The sequence below is a fragment of the Scyliorhinus torazame genome, chromosome 11 (genome assembly GCF_047496885.1).
Source record: "Scyliorhinus torazame isolate Kashiwa2021f chromosome 11, sScyTor2.1, whole genome shotgun sequence".
NCBI classification, from domain to species: domain Eukaryota; kingdom Metazoa; phylum Chordata; class Chondrichthyes; order Carcharhiniformes; family Scyliorhinidae; genus Scyliorhinus; species Scyliorhinus torazame.
Genome location: NC_092717.1, coordinates 57,536,143 through 57,558,003, shown reverse-complemented (window position 1 = coordinate 57,558,003; position 21,861 = coordinate 57,536,143).

The following is a 21,861-nucleotide window of genomic DNA, read 5'->3' as shown; positions in this document are numbered from 1 at the left end:
CTTTAATGGAAAAAAATCCCGAGCTTTCTGGATGATGAGAAGTGAAGATTAAAAGGAAGAAGTGTGAGTGAGCCAGGTGTCAGGTGGAGAATACAATGAAGAATCAAGCTGAACATAGGAGGATGAGGGGAAGTGAAAAAATCTAATAAAATAAACGAGGAGGGAGCATGAATGGAGACTGCGGCTAATATAAAAGGAAATCCCAATGTCTTCTCGTATATAAATAATAAAAGGAAGGTCAAAGAAAGTGTAGGGCCGATTCAGGTGAAAAAGCGTCCAAAGAAATAGGGGATGCTGTAAATGAATACTTTACATCTGTCTTTACAAAGGAAGAAAATGCAACCCATTCTATAGTGAGAGAGGAAGTAACTGGTGCACTAGAAGAATTTAAAATTGAGATGGAGGAGGTGTTCGAAAGGCTACTTTGTTTCACACATAGATAGTACCAGGACCGGATGAGATGCATCCAAGGGTAATGAGGGAAGTGAGAGTGGAAATTTCAGAGGCATTAGTGATAACCTCTCAGTCTTCCTTAGACACAGGGGTGGTGCCAGAGGACTGGAGAATTGTGAATATTACACCCTTGTTCTAAAAGGGGTGAAAGGATAAAGTCGTCAACGACAGACCAGTCAGTTTGACTTCAATGCTAGTGAATCTTCTGGAAATTATAGTTCCGGTCAAAATCAATAGTCACTTAGACAAATGCAGGATCATAAAGGAAAGCCAGTGTGGATTCATTAAGAGAAATTTAATGTTTAACTAACTTGCTGGAGTTTTTTGAGAGGGTTACATAGAAGGTTGATAATGGAGTTCAATCCAGACAAGTGTGTGATAATTCAGGAAATAACCAATAAATGGTAGGGTGCTGAGCAGTGTAGAGGGACAGAAAAATCATTCAGAAAAAGAAGGTTGAGCACTGCTGATGTGGTGTATATGGATTTTCAAAAGACTTTTGCCACGGTGCCACACAACAGGCTTGTGAGCAAAATCCTATCTCATGGAGTAAAAGGGAAAGTAGACACTTGGATAAGAAATTGACTGAGCGATAAGAAACAGAGCATTGATAAATGATTGCTTTATAGATCGGAGGGAGGTTTGTGGTGGGTTCCCTAGGTGTCAGTGTTGGGACCCTTGCTCTTCCTGATAAATATTAATGATGTAGACTGTGGTTTTCAGGGCATGACTTCAAAATTTTCAGATAATATGAAGATTGAAAATGTTGGGTGGAATTTTCCCCAAATCTGGATCAATTTCAGTGGCGTGTATCTCTCCAGCTGCACAGTCGAGTTTTCTCTCCAGATTTTCTGGCACTCAGTGCATAGAGCATCTGGGGGCGTGGGTTGTGCTGTCATTCTAGCAGGGCGGGGCCTGATAGAGCTAGCAAGGTCGACCCAACAGAGATTGGGGTGCCATCTTTAAAGAGAGCCCCGGTCTGCGCAAAAAATAAACTCCCCACCCCCACTCCCAGACACGGTGGATCCCCTCCTCAAGCATCGGAGTGACCCCTTCCCGCCCGCCACGCAAGCACCGAGGCATACCTCCCCACACCTCACAAGTATTGGGGCACCTCCTCCGCCCACTTCGCAAGCATTGAGGCACACCCCCCAAAACATGCAAGCATGGGGCACCATCCATCCCACCTGGGCATTGGGGCTCTTCTCCCTCACAGGCAACACCCCCCCTCCCTCACAGACATTGACCCTCCCATCATAGGCAAGGCCCCATCCACAGGCATACCCTGCCTCAGGCATCGAGCCCCATCATAGGCATCGGGGCATGCCTCCCAACCACACATAAGGGGAACCCCCCCAATGAGGCTCCCTAGAGGGCAGAGTGGCACTGCCAAGGTGGCACTGCTAGGTTTACACTGCTGGCACTGCCCCTTACCACGTGAGGGCTAGACCTACCAGTCCACCTTGGCATGGTCATCACAACTTGTTTTGGTTTTTGAAAACGGGTAGTGATTCACACCTGCATGCTGCCACGCTGGCTAGGTGGGTTGGTACGGTAAGGGTGGAATTAGTGACATTAAGCCTGATAATCATATTCAAGTTTATTATAAAATATGCGAATACGGCTCATATCCTTCCTGGACGTGAACCTGATTATGTCATCTGAGGGGCTGGGCTGATTGCATTCAGAAATCTCATCAGCGCAAATCCCATTTTTGGCCCCTTGTGGGATTTAGCGACCACTGCAGGATTTGCGCCTGTAGGTGGTGCGGCTGCTAAATCACAGCTGTTGTCAATTGTGATGAGGATAGTCTTGACCTTCAAAAGGACATGGACATGTCGGTGGATTGGGCAGAAAAGTGGCAGATGCAGTTCAAGGCAGAGTACGAGGTGATTATCTTGGCAGAATGCACATGGCGAGACTGTATAAAACAAAAGCAGAAACTCTAAAGGAGGTGCAGGAACAAAGGGACTTTGGTGTAGTGTGGTAACCAGAACTGGCACAGTACTGCAGCTGTGGCCTAACAAAGGGAGTGATTTTCCGACCTGCCTGCAGTGGGTAATGAACTTCCGGCTGGGCCATTGCATCCCCTGTGGTGGGTTCCACAATGACAGGGCCAGAAAATCCCGGCCTAAGTATTTACTACAGTTCTGCAGCTCGTGCCTCAGCTGATAAAAGCAAATATCCTTTATGTTTTCTTGACCACCTTATCTACCTGTCCAGCCACCTTCAGGGATCTGTGGACGTGCACTCAATGATTTTTCTGTCCCTCTACACTGCTCAGCACCCTACCATTTATTGGTTATTTCCTGAATTATCACACCCTTGTCTGGATTGAACTCCATTCGCCACTTTTTCTACCACCTGACCAGACCACTGGTATCTTCACAGAGTCTACAGCTTTCTTCTTCGCTATTAACCAGATGGCCAACACTTGTACTGTCTACCAACTTCTTAACCATGACCTGAATTCTCCGCTTTGCGCTACCAGCACCGAGATTTGCGATCAGGCAGAGAACAATGCGCCATGGAAAAATCGGGATTTGCGCCTGTGCTGATTCCAACGTCACATTTCAGTCCCCTGGCAACGTTATCAAAGACGGTGCCCTGTGCCGGGGGGGGGGGGGGGGGGGTCCATGCAAAACCGTCAATTGCGTGGATTTAAATCTCATCAGCGGATTGGGCCCTTCATGCTCCACCCCTCCATGATGCTCCGCCCCACTTAGGCAGAGGTCACGTGGGCACAGATTGGTGCAAGTATTTACTTTTTTTTTTAAAGTGTTTCTATTGGTTTTCACATTTTTATGTCACACATTCCAGTTCGCACTTCAAATTTACAAGTTTTACCATCACGCAGAGTGTGAAGCAAAGCAACCAAAGAAAAATTAAAAATTACATGTGAGAGATAAGCCAACGAAGAGCGAGAAGAAGTAAACAAAAATGTCACAAACAAACAAAGATCATTATACATATTTACATCTGGGCGCAGTGGTTAGCATTGCTGCCTCATGGCGCCGAGGTCCCAGGTTCAATCCCGGCTCTGGGTCACTGTCCGTGTGGAGTTTGCACATTCTCCCCGTGGTTGTGTGGGTTTCACCCCTCCTTTATTACGCTCCTGTATCATCTTTTATAACACTTTCTGTGTGTTTTGATACACTACGGAGTGTAATATGTGTTACTCAAACCTTGGTTACTGATGAGGTCTTCTAAATCTCGATGAAGAAGACTCGAACTCGTCCAGTAGTAACAAAAGGTTTATTGAGTAACTATAACAAGAATTTGTTATAGTTACTCAGTTACTCAATTTGTTATTCAGTTCTTTACTTTAACATTGATACTAGTGAAAAAGTTAACAAGATCTAACTACAGTAACTATGCGTAACTACACTAACCATCTGAGCTAATCTGATACTCCTGTCCTGGTCACAGTCCATCCGAAAGAGAGCAAGAGAGACACAATGTGGTTGCTTTTTATACCCCTGTTGGTCCGGCCCTCTAATGATCATGTGGTGCTACTGATTACACATTAACCCCTTATGTACATGCGCATACAGAGATCACTATAGCCCTCACAACCCAAAGATGTGCATGGTAGGTGGATTGAACATGCTAAATTGCCCCTTAATTGGAAAAAATGAATTGGGTACTCTAAATTTATAAAATAAAAATACATATTTACATGTCCCCCCCCCCCCCCCCCCCCCCCCCGCCCCCCCCCCCCCCTCCCTCCACATGGCTGTGGATCCCTTTGGACGCTGTACCTTAGTTGGACTGCCCAGTGTTGGCTCTAGCATGTATTACCCGGCATAGCGTTGCTTCCTCTGCTTTTCCCGCTTTCCTTCAAGCCTGTCTACTGCAGCTATATCGCTTGCGTCCCACGGTCTTTATGATGGGTTTTCCCCCTCCCCCTCGCTCCCCTTACCTTCCCCCTCCCCCTTCCTTTTCCTTTGCGATCCGTGCCTGTCGGTGCCTCCCCCTGCTCTAATGGTTGCTGGCTATGAACAGACCTTGGAACAAGTTGGTGAATGGCTTCCACGTCTTGTGGAGGCCCTCTTCCGAACCACGGATGGCGAATTTTATCTTCTCCAGTCGGAGGAATTCTGACAGGTCGGACAGCCAGTCTGCAGCTTTGGGTGGTGCTGCTGATCGCCAGCCAAGCAGGATTCTTCAGTGGGCGATTAGGAAGGCAAAGGCTAGGGTGTCGGCCACTCTCTCCATAAAGAGTTCTGGCTGCTCCAAGACCCCAAAGACTGCCAGTTTTGGGCTTGGCTCCACCCTCACAATCTTGGACATGGCCTCAAAGAAGGTTGCCCAGAGCCCGACAAGTCTGGGGCAGGCCTAGAACATGTGGGTGTGGTTGGCCGGGTCTCCATGGCACCATTCGCAATTGCCTTCCACCTCCGGGAAGAACCTGATCATTCAGGTTTTGGTTTGATGCACTCTGTGCACCACCTTTAGCTGCATTAGGCTCAGCCCTGCGCATGTGGAGGTGGAGTTCGCCCTGTTTAGTGCTTCGATCCAGAGTCCCCCTCCTACTTCCATGCCACGTTTTCCTCCCATTTTTCCCTTGTCTCATCCAGGGGGGAGCGTACTTCCCCCAACAGTCATCAGTACAGATCCCCACAGTTCCCTTTCCCTAGGTTCTTCATGTTCAACAGTTCCTCAACTAACGAGCGCCCTAACATCCAGGGTTGCATCGTCGTTTCCCTACGGAGGAAGATTTTGATCTGTAAAGACCTAATTCCGTTCCTTTTAGATAGTTGGAACTTCTCCCTGAGTTATACCAGGGCGCTAGTCTGTCGTCTTGTGTACATGTCGATAATGTCAATGTCTCCTCCTCCTGTCTCCACCTTTTGAAGATGGCGTCCATTGTTCCAGGCATGAACCGGTGGTTGTTACAGATGAGGGCCATATTGGACATTTTGGTTAGGCCCAGGTGTTGTCTTATTTGATACCACGTTCAGAACGTGGCAGCCACCACTTGTGTGTGTGTTTGGTTGGAGGGGATGGGAGTGCAGTCGTGACTAGAGCTCAGAGGGACGTCCCTATGCAGGAATGCTTCTCCATCCTCACCCATTCCGTTCCCAGTTTCTTCACCCATCCCCTCACTCTATCTCCTGTGGCCGCCTATTGGTAGAACTGTAGGTTTGTGAGGACCAGGCCTCCCACACTTCTTTTCCTTTGTAGGTCCCTTTTTGGGTCCTCTGGTTCTCCCCCCCCCCCCGCCAAAACAAACGCCATGATTAGTTTATCTACCGTGTTGAAGAAGACCTTGAGGATGCAGATCGGGAGGGATCTGAACAAGAAGAGGAACCTGGGCAGTGTTGTGTTATGCTGCTTCGGATAACACAGGCTGCTACTTGATGCAGTCTAAACTAAAGGATGCTCCAGACTCTGAAATGAGTTCAACGTGTTTATTGAACTATTAACAGTTCTCAAATGAGTTCGACTCTCTGCTAATCTAACTGTAGTAACTCAGTCTAACTGTACCAGCTTGCTCTAAGCCATGTGTTGGGGTGTGACGCTGCTGATCCACCCTGTCTAACTCTTTAGATGTCTGTCTGTGGAAAGAGGCAGGGTGTGAGTGCCTCATCCCTTTTTTAGTGTTTATGTCATGCCCCCTTGTGGTGATGCCACCACTGAGTGTCCTGACTGCCCATTGGTTGTGTCCTATTCTGAGTGTTCATTGGTTGCATGTTTGCATATCATGACATCTCCCCCTTTTTTTTCTTTATTTTTAGATGTATATACATGTGAATGTGTCTGTCTAATGTGACTGACTGAGGAATACAGAACAGAACAAACAAAACAAATGCTCATAAGTCCAGTCTCTGAGGCTTGCGTCTGATCCTCGTCAACCGCCGGAGAGATGGTGGAGGGGATGACTGTGTCTTGACAGGCGAGTGGGAAGCACGACTGGTGGCCTTGTGGTTCGAGGTGTCTGGAGGTGGGAATTCGACATGTGGAAATGGAGGGGAAAATGGTTGTGGGCAAGCAACTTTTCGCAGTGCCGTTCGATTCCTTCACACAATGGAGCCATCAGCCATACGTATGGCATACGTAGGACATAGGATCTGAGCTCATAGACCTGTCGAACAACGACAGCTGGAGCAGACCACCCACCATCCGGTATCTTGATCCTGACCATGTCCGCCGGGGATAGCACGTCCAGATCGGTGGCATAGAACATAGAACATAGAACGATACAGCGCAGTACAGGCCCTTCGGCCCACGATGTTGCACCGAAACAAAAGCCATCTAACCTACACTATGCCATTATCATCCATATGCTTATCCAATTCACTTTTAAATGCCCTCAATGTTGGCGAGTTCACTACTGTTGCCGGTAGGGCATTCCACGGCCTCACCACTCTTTGTGTAAAGAACCTACCTCTGACCTCTGTCCTATATCTATTACCCCTCAGTTTAAAGCTATGTCCCCTCGTGCCAGCCATTTCCATCCGCGGGAGAAGGCTCTCACTGTCCACCCTATCTAACCCTCTGATCATTTTGTATGCCTCTATTAAGTCTCCTGTTAACCTTCTTCTCTCCACCGAAAACAACCTCAAGTCCATCAGCCTTTCCTCTTAAGATTTTCCCTCGATACCAGGCAACATCCTGGTAAATCTCCTCTGCACCCGCTCCAAAGCCTCCACGCCCTTCCTATAATGTGGTGACCAGAACTGTATGCAATATTCCAAATGCGGCCGTACCAGAGTTTTGTACAGCTGCAACATGACCTCCTAACTCCGGAACTCAATCCCTCTACCAATAAAGGCCAACACTCCATAGGCCTTCTTCACAACCCTATCAACCTGGGTGGCAACTTTCAGGGATCTATGTACATGGACACCTAGATCCCTCTGCTCATCCACACTTCCAAGAACTTTACCATTAGCGAAATATTCCGCATTCCTGTGCGCAATAGCCCTGCTTCTGGCTGTCGCGAAGCTGCTGCATCTTCTGCAGCATCGGGAGGTGATCAAGGTTGGGCAGGTGTATGGCTGGAAGCATCGTCCGCTGGTCCCTGTTCATCAGCAGTTGAGCTGGTGACATGCCAATGGACAAGGGAGTCACCCGGTATGCAAGTAGTGCAAGGTGTATGTCGGAAGCAGAGTCCGAGGCCTTGCGGATGAGCTGCTTAATGATGTGCACCCCTTTTTCGACTTTGCCATTGGACTGCGGATAGTGCGGACTGGAGGTGACATGCCTGAAATTGTAGCTCTTGGCAAACGTGGACCATTCTCGACTGTGAAAGCACGGGCCATTGGCACTCATGACAGTGTCCTGGACGCCATGCCGTGAGAATGTCTCTTCACATACTTTGATGACGGTCCGTGAGGTGAGGTCTGGCAGCTTCAGCAGCTCAGGATAGTTCAGAAAGTAATCGATGATTAAGACATAGTCGCGACCATTCGCGAGGAATAGGTCAATGCCAACCTTGGACCACAGAGAGGTCTCTAAGTCATGTGGTTGGAGCATCTCCTTGCTCTGCGCTGGTTGGACCATCATGTCTGTGATGTCCTGGTTGATGCCGGGCCAGTAAACAGCTCGTCGGGCCCTGCGTCTAAACTTTTCTACGTCCAAAGCCCAAAGATGTGCAGGTTAGGTGGATTGGCCATGATAAATTGCCCTTAGTTTCCAAAATTGCCCTTAGTGTTGGGTGGGGTTACTGGGTTATGGGGATAGGGTGGAGGTGTTGACCTTGGGTAGGGTGCTCTTTCTAAGAGTCGGTGCAGACTCAATGGGCCGAATGGCCTCCTTCTGCACTGTAAATTCTATGATAATCTATGATAAGGTGTCCCTCATGATTCTGCCGCAGCACCATGCTCTGGAGACATAGTGGGATGACTATCCTGTCTAGCTTGAGCAGGATGCCGTCGATCAGTGTCAGGTCATCCTTGACGTTGCAGAATTGAGGGCATTGCCCTTTCTGCCAGCCATTGCTGAGGTTGTGGATGACTCGCTGCAACCGGGGGTCTTTGGCCGTCTCTTCTCGGATGAGAACAATCTTCTCATCTGTTGCCGGGAGAGTGCTTGCACACAATTGTACCTGCAATTCAATGTGCTGGATGATCTCCAGTGGTTCACTGGGTGAGTTGACAGAGCGGGACAATGCATCGGCGATGATGAGTTCCTTGCCAAGTGTGTACACCAAATTGAAATTATACCTCCGGAGTTTAAGCAGAATTTCCTGCAAACGAGGCGTCATGTCGTTCAGGTCCTTTTGGATGATATGGACCAGAGGCCTATGATCCGTCGCAATAGTAAATGTTCGCAAGTCGTAAACATAATCATGAAATTTGAGGATGCCGGTGAGAAGACCTAAACACTCCGTCTCAATCTGCGCATATCTGGTCTCAGTGGGTGTCATTGCCCGTGACGCGTAAGCTACTTGTACCCAGGATGACGTGTCGTCTCTTTGAAGCAACACCGCCCAAATGCCATCCTGACTCGGATCTATGGATATCTAGGTCTCTCGGTCTGGCTCAAAGAATGCAAGGACGAGTGCAGTGGTGAGCTTGGCTTTCAGCTCCAGCCACTCTGTTTGGTGCTCTGCGGTCCACTCAAAGGCGGTTGATTTCTTCACCAGGTTGCAGAGGGCCATGGTGTGTGTGGCCAAATTCGGGATGAACTTGCCAAGGAAATTGACGATTCCCAGGAAGCGCAGTACTGCCTTCTTGACCTTGGGGTCTTTCATTGCCTGGATGGCTTTCATTTTCTCTGTGTCCGGGCGCACACCGTGTCGCAAAATCTGATTGCCCAGGAACTTCAGCGTGGATGCCCCAAAACAGCACTTGGACCTGTTTAGCTTGAGGCCATGTTCATGTATGCGTCGGAATACTTTCTTGAGTCACGACACATGTTCCTCTGGGGTTGTGATATCGTCAGCGTAGACACAAACCCCTTCTATTCCCTCCATCATCTGTTCCATGATGCGATGGAAAATCTCTGATGCCGAGATGATGCCAAATGGCATACGGTTGTAGCAGAACCTGCCAAAAGGCGTGTTGAAGGTGCAGAGCCTTCTGCTGGATACTTCAAGTTGGATTTGCCAAAATCCTTGGGGTGCGTCCAATTTTGTGAAGAAGCGCGCATGTGCCATCTTACTCGTGATTTCTTCCCTCTTCGGAATGGCGTAATGTTCCCGCATAATGTTTTTGTTTAGATCCTTGGGGTCAATGCAAATGCCTAGCGGCCAGGCCTCTGGCACTGAGTCTGGCTCTGGGGCTCAGAAGGGAAGGGGGGAGAATAGAAAAGCAATAGTTGTAGGAGATTCAATGGTTAGGGGAATAGATAGGAGATTCTGTGGTCGCGAGCGAGACTCCCGGAAGGTATGTTGCCTCCCGGGTGCCAGGGCCAGGGATGTCTCGGATCGTGTCTTCAGGATCCTTAAGGGGGAGGGGGAGCAGCCAGAAGTTGTGGTGCACATTGGTACCAACGACGTAGGTAGGAAAAGGGTTGTGGAGGTAATAAACAAGTTGAGGGAGTTAGGCTGGAAGTTAAAAGTCAGGACAGACAGAGTTGCCATCACTGGATTGTTGCCGGTGCCACGTGATAGCGAGGCTAGGAATAGGGAGAGAGTGCAGCTGGACACGTGGCTGCAGGAATGGTGTAGGAGGGAGGGCTTCAGGTATTTGGATAATTGGAGCGCATTCTGGGGAAGGTGGGACCTGTACAAGCAGGACGGGTTGCATCTGAACCAGAGGGGCACCAATATCCTGGGAGGGAGGTTTGCTAGTACTCTTCGGGAGGGTTTAAACTAATTTGGCAGGGGAATGGGAACCGGATTTGTAGTCCAGCAACTAAGGTAGCCGATATTCAGGACGCCAAAGCGTGTAATGAGGCAGTGGGGAAGGGAACACTGACAAAGGAGAGTACTTGCAGGCACGGAGATGGGTTGAAGTGTGTATACTTCAACGCAAGAAGCATCAGGAATAAGGTGGGTGAACTTAAGGCATGGATCGGTACTTGGGACTATGATGTGGTGGCCATCACGGAAGCTTGGATAGAAGAGGGGCAGAAATGGTTGTTGGAGGTCCCTGGTTATAGATGTTTCAATAAGATTAGGGAGGGTGGTAAAAGAGGTGGGGGGTGGCATTGTTAATTAGAGACAGTATAACAGCTGCAGAAAGGCAGTTCGAGGAGTATCAGCCTACTGAGGTAGTATGGGTTGAAGTCAGAAATAGGAAAAGAGCAGTCACCTTGTTAGGAGTTTTCTATAGGCCCCCCAATAGTAGCAGAAATGTGGAGGAACAGATTGGGAAACAGATCTTGGAAAGGTGCAGAAGTCACAGGGTAGTAGTCATGGGTGACTTTAACTTCCCAAACATTGAGTGGAAACTCTTTAGATCAAATAGTTTGGATGGGGTGGTGTTTGTGCAGTGTGTCCAGGAAGCTTTTCCAACACAGTATGTAGATTGTCCGACCAGAGGAGGGGCAATATTGGTAGTGGGGGAGCATTTTGGAGATAGTGACCACAATTCTGTGACTTTCACTTTCGTAATGGAGAGGGATAGGTGCGTGCAACAGGGCAAGGTTTACAATTGGGGGAAGGGTAAATACGATGTTGTCAGACAAGAATTGAAGTGCATAAGTTGGGAACATAGGCTGTCAGGGAAGGACACAAGTGAAATGTGGAACTTGTTCAAGGAACAGGTACTACATGTCCTTGATATGTATGTCCCTGTCAGGCAGGGAAGAGATGGTCGAGTGAGGGAACCATGGTTGACAAGAGAGGTTGAATGTCTTGTTTAGAGGAAAAAGGAGACTTATGTAAGGCTGAGGAAACAAGGTTCAGACAGGGCGTTGGAGGGATACAAGATAGCCAGGAGAGAACTGAAGAAAGGGATTAGGAGAGCTAAGAGAGGGCATGAACAATCTTTGGCGGGTAGGATCAAGGAAAGCCCCAAGTCCTTTTACACATATGTGAGAAATATGAGAATGACTAGAGCGAGGGTAGCTCCCATCAAGGACAGTAGCGGGAGATTGTGTATTGAGTCTGAAGAGATAGGAGAGGTCTTGAACGAGTACTTTTCTTCTGTATTTACAAATGAGAGGGGCCATATTGTTGGAGAGGACAGTGTGAAACAGACTGGTAAGCTCGAGGAAATACTTGTTAGGAAGGAAGATGTGTTGGGCATTTTGAAAAACTTGAGGAAAAACAAGTCCCCCGGGCCTGACGGGATATATCCAAGGATTCTATGAGAAGCAAGAGATTAAATTGCAGAGCCGTTGGCAATGATCTTTTCGTCCTCACTGTCAACAGGGGTGGTACCAGGGGATTGGAGAGTGGCGAATGTCGTGCCCCTGTTCAAAAAAGGGACTAGGGATAACCCTGGGAATTACAGGCCAGTTAGTCTTACTTCGGTTGTAGGCAAAGTCATGGAAAGGGTACTGAAGGATAGGATTTCTGAGCATCTGGAAAGACACTGCTTGATTAGGGATAGTCAGCACGGATTGGTGAGGGGTAGGTCTTGCCTTACAAGTCTTATTGAATTCTTTGAGGAGGTGACCAAGCATGTGGATGAAGGTAAAGCAGTGGATGTAGTGTACATGGATTTTAGTAAGGCATTTGATAAGGTTCCCCATGGTAGGCTTCTGCAGAAAGTAAGGAGGCATGGGATAGTGGGAAATTTGGCCAGTTGGATAACAAACTGGCTAACCGATAGAAGTCAGAGAGTGGTGGTGGATGGCAAATATTCAGCCTGGATCCCAGTTACCAGTGGTGTACCGCGGGGATCAGTTCTGGGTCCTCTGCTGTTTGTGATTTTCATTAATGACTTGGATGAGGGAGTTGAAGGGTGGGTCAGTAAATTTGCAGACGATATGAAGATTGGTGGAGTTGTGGATAGTGAGGAGGGCTGTTGTCGGCTGCAAAGAGACATAGATATGATGCAGAGCTGGGCTGAGAAGTGGCAGATGGAGTTTACCCCTGAAAAGTGTGAGGTTGTCCATTTTGGAAGAACAAATATGAATGCGGAATACAGGGTTAACGGCAGAGTTCTTGGCAATGTGGAGGAGCAGAGAGATCTTGGGGTCTATGTTCATACATCTTTGAAAGTTGCCACTCAAGTGGATAGAGCTGTGAAGAAGGCCTATGGTGTGCTAGCGTTCATTAACAGAGGGATTGAATTTCAGAGCCGTGAGATGATGATGCAGCTGTACAAAACTTTGGTAAGGCCACATTTGGGTACTGTGTACAGTTCTGGTCACCTCATTTTAGGAAGGATGTGGAAGCTTTGGAAAAGGTGCAAAGGAGATTTACCAGGATGTTGCATGGAATGGAGAGTAGGTCTTACGAGGAAAGGTTGAGGGTGCTAGGCCTTTTCTCATTAGAACGGATAGGGGCGACTTGATAGATGTTTATAAGATGATCAGGGGAATAGATAGAGTAGACAGTCAGAGACTTTTTCCTCGGGTGGAACAAACCATTACAAGGGGACATAAATTTAAGGTGAATGGTGGAAGATATAGGGGGGCTGTCAGAGGTAGGTACTTTACCCAGAGAGTAGTGGGAGCATGGAATGCACTGCCTGTGGAAGTAGTTGAGTCGGAAACATTAGGGACCTTCAAGCAGCTATTGGATAGGTACATGGATTACGATAAAATGATATAGTGTAGATTATTTGTTCTTAAGGGCAGCACGGTAGCATTGTGGATATCACAATTGCTTCACAGCTCCAGGGTCCCAGGTTCGATTCCGGCTTGGGTCACTGTCTGTGCGGAGTCTTCACATCCTCCCCGTGTCTGCGTGGGTTTCCTCCGGGTGCTCCGGTTTCCTCCCACAGTCCAAAGATGTGCAGGTTAGGTGGGTTGGCCATGATAAATTGCCCTTAGTGTCCAAAATTGCCCTTACTGTTGGGTGGAGGTGTTGGGTAGGGTACTCTTTCCAAGAGCAGGTGCAGACTCAATGGGCCGAATGGCCTCCTTCTGCACTGTGAATTAATTGATAATCTATGATTAATCTAGGACAAAGGTTCGGCACAACATCGTGGGCCGAAGGGCCTGTTCTGTGCTGTATTTTTCTATGTTCTATGTTCTATGCGTAGTTCCCCCGATAGGCTTCTTTACGCACACCATTGAGCTGACCCAGTCAGTTGGTTCAGTGACCTTGGAAATGATACCTTTTTGTTGTAGATTCGTGAGCTCTGCCTTCAGGCGCTCTCTCAGTGGAGCAGAGACTCGCCGTGGTGCGTGGACCACTGGCTTGGCATTAGGCCGCAGTAGAATCTTGTATTCGTACGGCAGCATTCCCATCCCGCTAAATACATCTGGGTACTGGGTTAGGATATCGTCGATGCTGGCCTGAAAATCCGAATGGGACGGCGTTGTGGTGTAGACCCTTTGAATGAGGTTCAGTTGCTTGCAGGCATGCGCACCCAGCAGGGACACCCTGTCTAGTTTAACAATCTCGAAGCGTAAGCTTGCTTGTGTGTGTCTGCTGGACACCTGCAGATGGCAGGTCCCCAGTGCCTTGATTGCGTTTCCATTGTAGTCCAGGAGTTTGCAGGCAGCTGGAAGGATTGTGGGGGGGCTTCTTGATTCTTTTGAAGTCCACCTGTGAAATCAGGTTGGCGGAAGCACCTGTTTCCAGTTTGAACTGGATGGGGCAGTGGTTGACCTTCATCAGTGCATGCCATTTGTCCTCGGAATCCACGGCCAGGATTGATTGGACTTACGATGTGTCCGGTGTGGCATATTGGCACTTCGTAATAATGTCCACTCGGTAAGTGTTGTCCAGGTATTCATCATCTGGATCTGTCGCACTGCCTGGGTCAGTCATGCATTCGGTGTTGCACACTTCTGATGCGCCGCTGTCGGAATTGGGAGTGCTGGCTCCTGACTGGTGGTGCAGATCTGCACAGGGCTGCATATTGGTTTGGTTTCCCACAGTTTAAACAGCGTTTGCCTCTTGCAGGGCAGTTTTTTAAAAAATAGGCGGTGCCGTAGTTTGTACACGTCATGACGTCGGCGTCATGGTGCTCAGTGCGCCGTTGCGCATGCACGGTGCGGTTCTCGGACGTCTGTACCTGCGCAGTGCGGTTTCCGGCCTTTTCGTGTCCCAATCGCATTGCGCATGCGTCGGGCCCTGGGAAGAGCGTGCAAAATGGCCGCTTTCGTCAATGTGGAGGCGTTGCATCCGGGAGATGGCCTGAACACTCTCCACCTCGTGGGAGGCTTGTTTTTCACTTTCTGCCGTTTTGTACTGTGAATAGCGATTTTTACAGTGCTCATGCACAGTACACGTTTCAATCGTGACTGGCAGGGTCATGTGCTTGATTTTCAACAATTGCTCTCGCAGAGGATCAGAGTGGACTCCAAAAATGACTTGGTCTCTGATCATGGAGGCAGTGATATCACCGAAGTTGCAGGATTGCGCTAACAGTCTAAGGTTAGTTAGATAGGAGGTGAAGGATTCATCTTTACCTTGCATCCTCTGCTTGAAGATGTAGCGCTTGAAGATTTCATTGGTGTCCACCTCGCAGTGGCTGTCGAATTTGTCCAGGATGGTTTGGTACTTCGTTTTGTCCTGCCCTTCGGAAAATCAAAAGGAGTTGTAGATCTCGATCGTATGGTCACCCGCAGTGGTGAGTAGAAGAGCTATCTTCCGCGCATCGGTCGCGCCATTGAGGCCGGATGCTTCCACGTATAGTTGAAATTTCTGCTTGAATGATCGCCAGTTGGCACTAAGATTGCCGGTGGTCCTGAGCTGAGGAGGAGCCTGTATCTTGTCCATTGTGCCTATAGGCAGTAGCTGGTTGTCACGGATCTTGCTGAGTTGAACTAAATAGATTGAACAGTCACTCCAGGTATCATGTTGTGTTTTGCTGCTTCGAATAACATAGGCTACTACTTGAATAGTCTAAACTAAAGGATGCTCCAGACTCTGAAATGAGTTCAACGTGTTGATTGAACTATTAACACAGTTCTCAAATGAGATTGACTCTCTGCTAATCTAACTGTAGTAACTCAGTCTAACTGTACCAGCTTGCTCTAAGCCACGTGCTGGGGTGTGACGCTGCTGATCAACCCTGTCTAACTCTCTAGATGTCTGTCTGTGGAAAGAGGCAGGGTGTGAGTGCCTCATCCCTTTTATAGTGTTTATGTCATGCCTCCTTGTGGTGATGCCACCTCTGAGTGTCCTGACTGCCCATTGGTTGTGTCCTATTCTGAGTGTTCATTGGTTGCATGTTTGCATATCATGACAGGCAGTACATACATTTTGATTGTCTGCACTCTCCCTGCCAGTGACAGTGGGAGCCTGTCCCACCTCTGCAGGTCCTTTTTAACTTCCTCCACCAAATTCTGCAGGTTCCATTTGTGGATCCGTGTCCAGTTGTTGACAATTTGGATCCCCAGGTAGCGGAATTTGTTCTGGGCCTGTTTGAACGGTAGTCCTTCCAGCTCTGTCAAACTCCAATTCTCATGGAATCATAGAATCCTGACAGAGCAGAAGGAGGCCATTCGGTTCTTCGAGTCTGCACCGACCCTCAGGAAGAGCACCCCTCATAGACCCACTCTCCCACCTCATTCCTGTAACTTCACACAACCTGCACATCCCTGAACACTAAGGGACAATTTTATCATAGCCAACCCTATCTGCAGAAACCTGCACATCTTTGGACTGTGGGAGGAAACTGGAGCAACCAAAGGAAACCCACGCAGACACAGGGAGAAAGTGCAAACTCCACACAGTCACCCGAGGCGGGAATTGAACCCGGATCCCTAGAACTGTGAGGCAGCAGTGCTAACTACTGTGCCACAATTCTGCTGTGAGTATTGAATATTAGTTGTCCAATTTCCACAATTACAATGTGTTCTGGCTTTTAATGGCCAGTTTCAGGAAACTCCATGCTGGGTCTACAAAGTTGCAAAGTAATCTTTATCTTGTACCAGGACTGAGAAGTTACACATATGAGGGAGGATTGAACAGGCTCGAGAAGAGAAAATGATCGGGTACCTGATTAAAAATTGTCTTCAAGGTTATGAAAGGGTTTGTAAGGACAGATGTAGAGAAAGTGTTTCCACTTATGAGAAGACAAAAACTAGGGATCGTAAGTGATCACTAATATGCCCAAGAAGGAATTCAGGGGTAAACTCTTCATCCAGAGAGTAGTTGAAGTGGGAAATTCACAACAGAGTTGATAAAAACGAATGGTGCAAGATAAACGCATGAGACAGAATCAAATCGGTTATGCAGAATGGGTTACGTGAAGAGCGGAGATAGGGGTCCCATGTGGAGCTTTAATGGCAGCATGGACCAGTTGGGCCAAATGGACTGTTTCTGTGGTGTACATTCCAGTAATAAGATGTAACAGCGACCCCAAGCACACATTTCAAAGCTGTTTTTGTCTTGTCTGCAAACGTTTTTGTTTAAAGCAACAGACTGCGTCTCCCACAGTTCCCTATTTTAGGTCCTCTATATATTGACATCAAGCAATTTGTATTTAATACACATTTCTCTCCCTATTCTAAGTCTTTCTAATCTTAGTTCGGAATCACACTGTGAAATAAGTTTGCAATGAATCATCTAAATTCCACCCACCATGCATCAAAAGATTGAGATGCAATAAACAAAAAGGAAATCTGTGTAGCAGTCTTTGAAAAAGAACCACTCTTTTTAGCTCTCGGGAATATAGACTTGATTGATTGACTGATCTCCCGGTGTGATCTCGAGCCTTGCTGGCAATGTGCAGCAAGGCGAGGGATTCCTAAGGTCAAGCCCAGTTAATTTGCTTTCCTATTTTTAGTTCACTCTGTTAGACGAATGCCACACTGAATTGTCAGCTGAATTATTCATGGCTCAGGTGTTCCTTTGACATTTGAAAGTAATGATAATCAGGGCTCCAGCAGATTGCAAAATCCTCCTTGCTGTCATTCAGCACATTTAGAGAATCAGAGAAGTGATGACGGGCTTGGAACTGGGCTGAAGGAAGAAGTATCAAATATGTGTAAGCTTGAAGTGATGATTAAACTGAGAAGTGCATTCACCACCTTGTCAGAGTTGCGAAGACTGAAGCCAAGTTTAAACTTACGAAGCTACACTCATTTTATTTCATTAACATATGAGCACCAGCATGTGCTCTCAACATTCTCCGAACTCTGAAGGAATGGCAAGATAGAATTAAAGAGAGGCAAGTCACTTTGCCATGAATCATATGCACGGTGATCTGTGAGGAAGCATTGTGCCAGGTGATAGAAATTAGTTATTTTAAAACCATAGATTAACAAGAAGACAATGGGCGTCATTCTCCGACCCCCCAGAGGGTCGGAGAATGGCCGTTGGCCGCCGTGAATCCCGCCCCCGCCGGTTGCCGGAGTCTCCGAAGGGAGAAAAGTCGGCGGGGCGTTAATGACGCCGCTGCCGCGGAGAATGTCACGGGTCTGCGCAAGGCAGCCGATTTTGGGCCTGCCGATATTCTCCCTTCCGGATGGGCCGAAGTCCCGTCGACGTGATGACCGTTCACGTCGACGTAAATTAAACCTCCTTTTCATCGGCGTGACCCTGTGCTCCAGGTTCACGCCGACCAGCGTGGAGGTGAGTGATGGCCTGGGGGGGTTGGCTCTGGGCAGGCAATGGTGTGGCCGCAGTCTGAATGCGTGAGGAGAGGTGTGTCTCGGCTTGTGTGTGTGTGTGCGGCGGGGGGGGGGGGGGGGGGGGGGGGGGGTGGTTAGAGTAGGCTGGGCTCCGGGGGAGTGCCGGGAGGGGGACCATGCCGGGGAGGTGGATGGGGGGTCCGTGCCGGGGTGGAGGTTGGGGGGGGTCCGTGCCGGGGTGGAGGTTGGGGGGGGGGGGTCCGTGCCGGGGTGGAGGTCGGGGGGGGGGTCCGTGCTGGGGTGGAGGTTGGGGGGGTCCGTGCCGTGCCGGGGTGGAGGTTGGGGGGGGGTCTGTGCCGGGGTGGAGGTTGGGGGGGGGTCCGTGCCGTACCGGGGTGAGGTTTGGGGGGTGTCCGTGCCGGGGTGGAGGTTGGAGGGCAGGGGGTCCGTGCCGGGGTGGAGGTTGGGGGGGTCCGTGCTGGGGTGGAGGTTGGGGGGGGTCCGTGCCATGCTGGGGTGGAGGTTGGGGGGGGGTCCGTGCCGGGGTGGAGGTTGGGGGGGGGTCCGTGCTGGGGTGGAGGTTGGGGGGGGGGTCCGTGCCGGGCTGGAGGTTGGGGGGGGGTCCGTGCCGGGGTGGAGGTTGGGGGGGGTCCGTGCTGGGGTGGAGTTTGGGGGGGGTCCGTGCTGGGGTGGAGGTTGGGGGGGGGGGGGGGTCCGTGCCGGGGTGGAGGTTGGGGGGGAGTCCGTGCCGGTGTGGAGGTCGGGGGGGGGGTCCGTGCTGGGGTGGAGGTTGGGGGGGGGGTCCATGCCGAGGAGGGGGATGGGAGGGCAAGTGAGTTGGTCCACCTGGCCAGGTGCCAGCCTCCAACAGTTGGACCCATGCGGTCCATGCCACCTGGCTGGGGGGAGGAGGGGATATGGGCAATGATGACATGTCGTCGTTCCCCTCCCCCCCACCAGGCCGTCATGTTTTCAGATCATCCAGCGATGTTGGCCGCCGTGGTGGCAGCCGCTCATGTCTATGTTGCCCTGGGTGAGGAGGAGGAGGAGGAGGAGGAGGAGCGTGCCAGAGAGGCGGCGCAGGCTGCCGCAGAGGGGCAGGCGGCAGCCGCCCAGGCTGGAGGGACACCTGACCGACAGGACGAGGAGGGGGAGGAGGACGTCGCGGCCCCACGGCAACGGAGGCAGCCGAGGGCGCCCCGTGTGTACCGGCCCCGGCAGTCAAACCAGGACCTCACGGACCGGGAATGCAGGAGGAGACTCCAGGTGAGCCGGGAAACCGTGGCACACATCTGCCACCTGCTGGCACACCTGTCACCGCGTGGCACTGGCGGGGGACACCCTCTCCCCGTGTCCGTCAAGGTTACGGTGGCCCTGAACTTTTATGCAACGGGGTCATTCCGAGTGGGGACCTGTCCGGCATATCGCAGACTTCGGTGCACCGGTGCATCCGGGCAGTGAGAGATGCCCTATATGCCATGGCGCACCGCTACATCTGCTTCCCCGTGGACCGGGCCAGCCAAGATGCCTGGGCCGTGGGCTTCTCTGCCGTGGCCGGGTTCCCCATGGTCCAGGGCGCGATCGATGGGATGCACGTCGCCATGCGGCCACCTGCAGATAACAGGGCCGTGTTCACTAATAGGAAGGGGACCTATTCGATGAACGTACAGGTGGTCTGCGACCACCGCATGATGATCCTGCACGTCTGCGCCCGTCACCCAGGCAGTGTACACGACTCATTCGTGTTGTCGCGGTCATCCATCCCCGGCATGTACGAGGGATGCCATCCCCGGCTGAGGGGCTGGTTGCTGGGCGACAGGGGCTACCCATTGCGAACGTGGCTGATGACGCCTATACGGAGGCCACGCAATGAGGCGGAGAACCGCTACAATGATGCCCATGTAGCGACAAGGGGAGTGATCGAGAGGTGCTTTGGCGTGCTGAAGATGCGTTTCAGGTGCCTGGACCTCTCTGGGGGCGCCCTCCAGTATCGGTCAGATAGGGTCGGCCGCATCATTGTGGTGTGCTGCGTCCTGCACAACATAGCCCAGCAGAGGGGCGATGTGCCGCAGGCAGAGGAGGGCGGAATGGAGGAGCAGCAGGAAGAGGCCCAGTCCTCCCCCGATGAGGGGGATGGGGCCAATGGTCAGGGCAGACGGGGTAGACACAGGCGGGTGGCTGTCCACCGTTACCGGCTGGCCCAGCGGGCACGGGACAGACTGATAGACGCCCGCTTCACTGACTAGATGGGCGTGGGAATCGGGTAGTATGGCAACAGACCGCACACCATGGCAACAGCCGACCACCCACACCCCCCACCCATCCACCCACCCAACACCCTCACCCCCCTCCCCAACCCCACCCACCCCACCCGTATGCACACCACCCCCCCCCCCCCCCCCATTGCCGATCCACCTGCGGCACAACGGGCCGGGCTCACACAGTTGTGGGTGGACGCGTGTCTATCGCAGGCCATGGAGGATGATGATAACCCGCCCTGCGATGAGCTCCTGGCTCTACATCGTTGGACTATGTCTGACCCGTGGCCACAGTACCACCATCCACCCGGACCATCCCTGCATGCGGCTGTGACACTGCAGCGCACGGTCCCGTCCTCTGCCCGGGGGATGTTGATGGCGGCCCAGGGGGAAGGGGGCAGACTCACCTGGGGCTGAGGTAAGACCACCCCTCACACACACACTTGCGCTCAACGTACATGACACCACCGCACACTTTGGACAGAGCACAAAGGCAGCTTCGGTAGGTGTAACATTGACTTTAATAACCAAAGGAGTTCATGCACGTGCCCTAGCCCCTAAAACTCATCTGTGCCCTGCACCCGTGCCAACTTACTCAGTGTCTAATTGTTTGGCCTTACGGGCCCTTTGACTACGTCTACGTGGTTCCCCAGACGGTACAGCAGAACTGGAGGTGGACTCCTGTGATTCCTGCCCTCTGACACTGGATCCCTTTGGCGGCCGTTTCCTGGGGCATCCTGGCCTAGATGGGCCAGGCTGCGGCCCGGGCGACTGTCCTGCCCGTTGCCCACCCGATGCACCTGGGACGGAAGGGGGGGAGTCCGAGGTGTCGCGGTGTACCGGGACCTCCCCTACAGAGGGAGCCGGGATGGACCACACCACCTCCTCCTCCCTCGGGGTGCCCGATGGCCCCCAGGCCTCTACATGGGTGGGGGATGCGAACGGAATGGCCACCCGACGCCCCCCCGACATCTGGCGCTGCCAGTCCTGGAGGCCCGTGCTGGTATCGACAGGGGTCTGCAGGTTTGCAGCCATGGAGCCCAGGGGGTTGGCAAACACTGTCTGTGACAGTGCGACGCCGGCTCGCACATGGCCACTGGCGCCGATGCCCTCAGCGATGGCCTGCAGAGACTGGGCCATGGCCTGCTGAGACTGGGCCATGGCCTGCAGAGACTGGGCTAAGGCGTTGAGCGCCTCTGCCATCTGGCACTGGCACTGGCTCATGGCCTCCTGTGAGAGGGCAGCCATTTCCTGGGCCACAGGCGCCGCCTGCACGGAAGGCCCCAGGCCTCGCAAACCGTTCCCCATGTCTGACACCGTCGCACCCATTGCCTCCACCGCGGACGCCACCGTGCGGTGTCGGCCTGGGTGGCACGCATGACCGGCACCACTCCCAGCTCCTGGACGCGGGTGGACTCCTCCACCTGCGACCGCAGCCGCCACAAGCCGCCCGTCACCCTCTTCGCTCGTCTCCGGGTCGGTGGTTGCATCGGATCTATGTGTGGGTGTGGTAACTGCAGGAACCCGGGATCCATCTGGGCGGCAGATGTTCGCTTGGGCTGGACTGCCCTCCGACCGCCCGGTCCCTCTGCTGCTCCTACCTCCACCT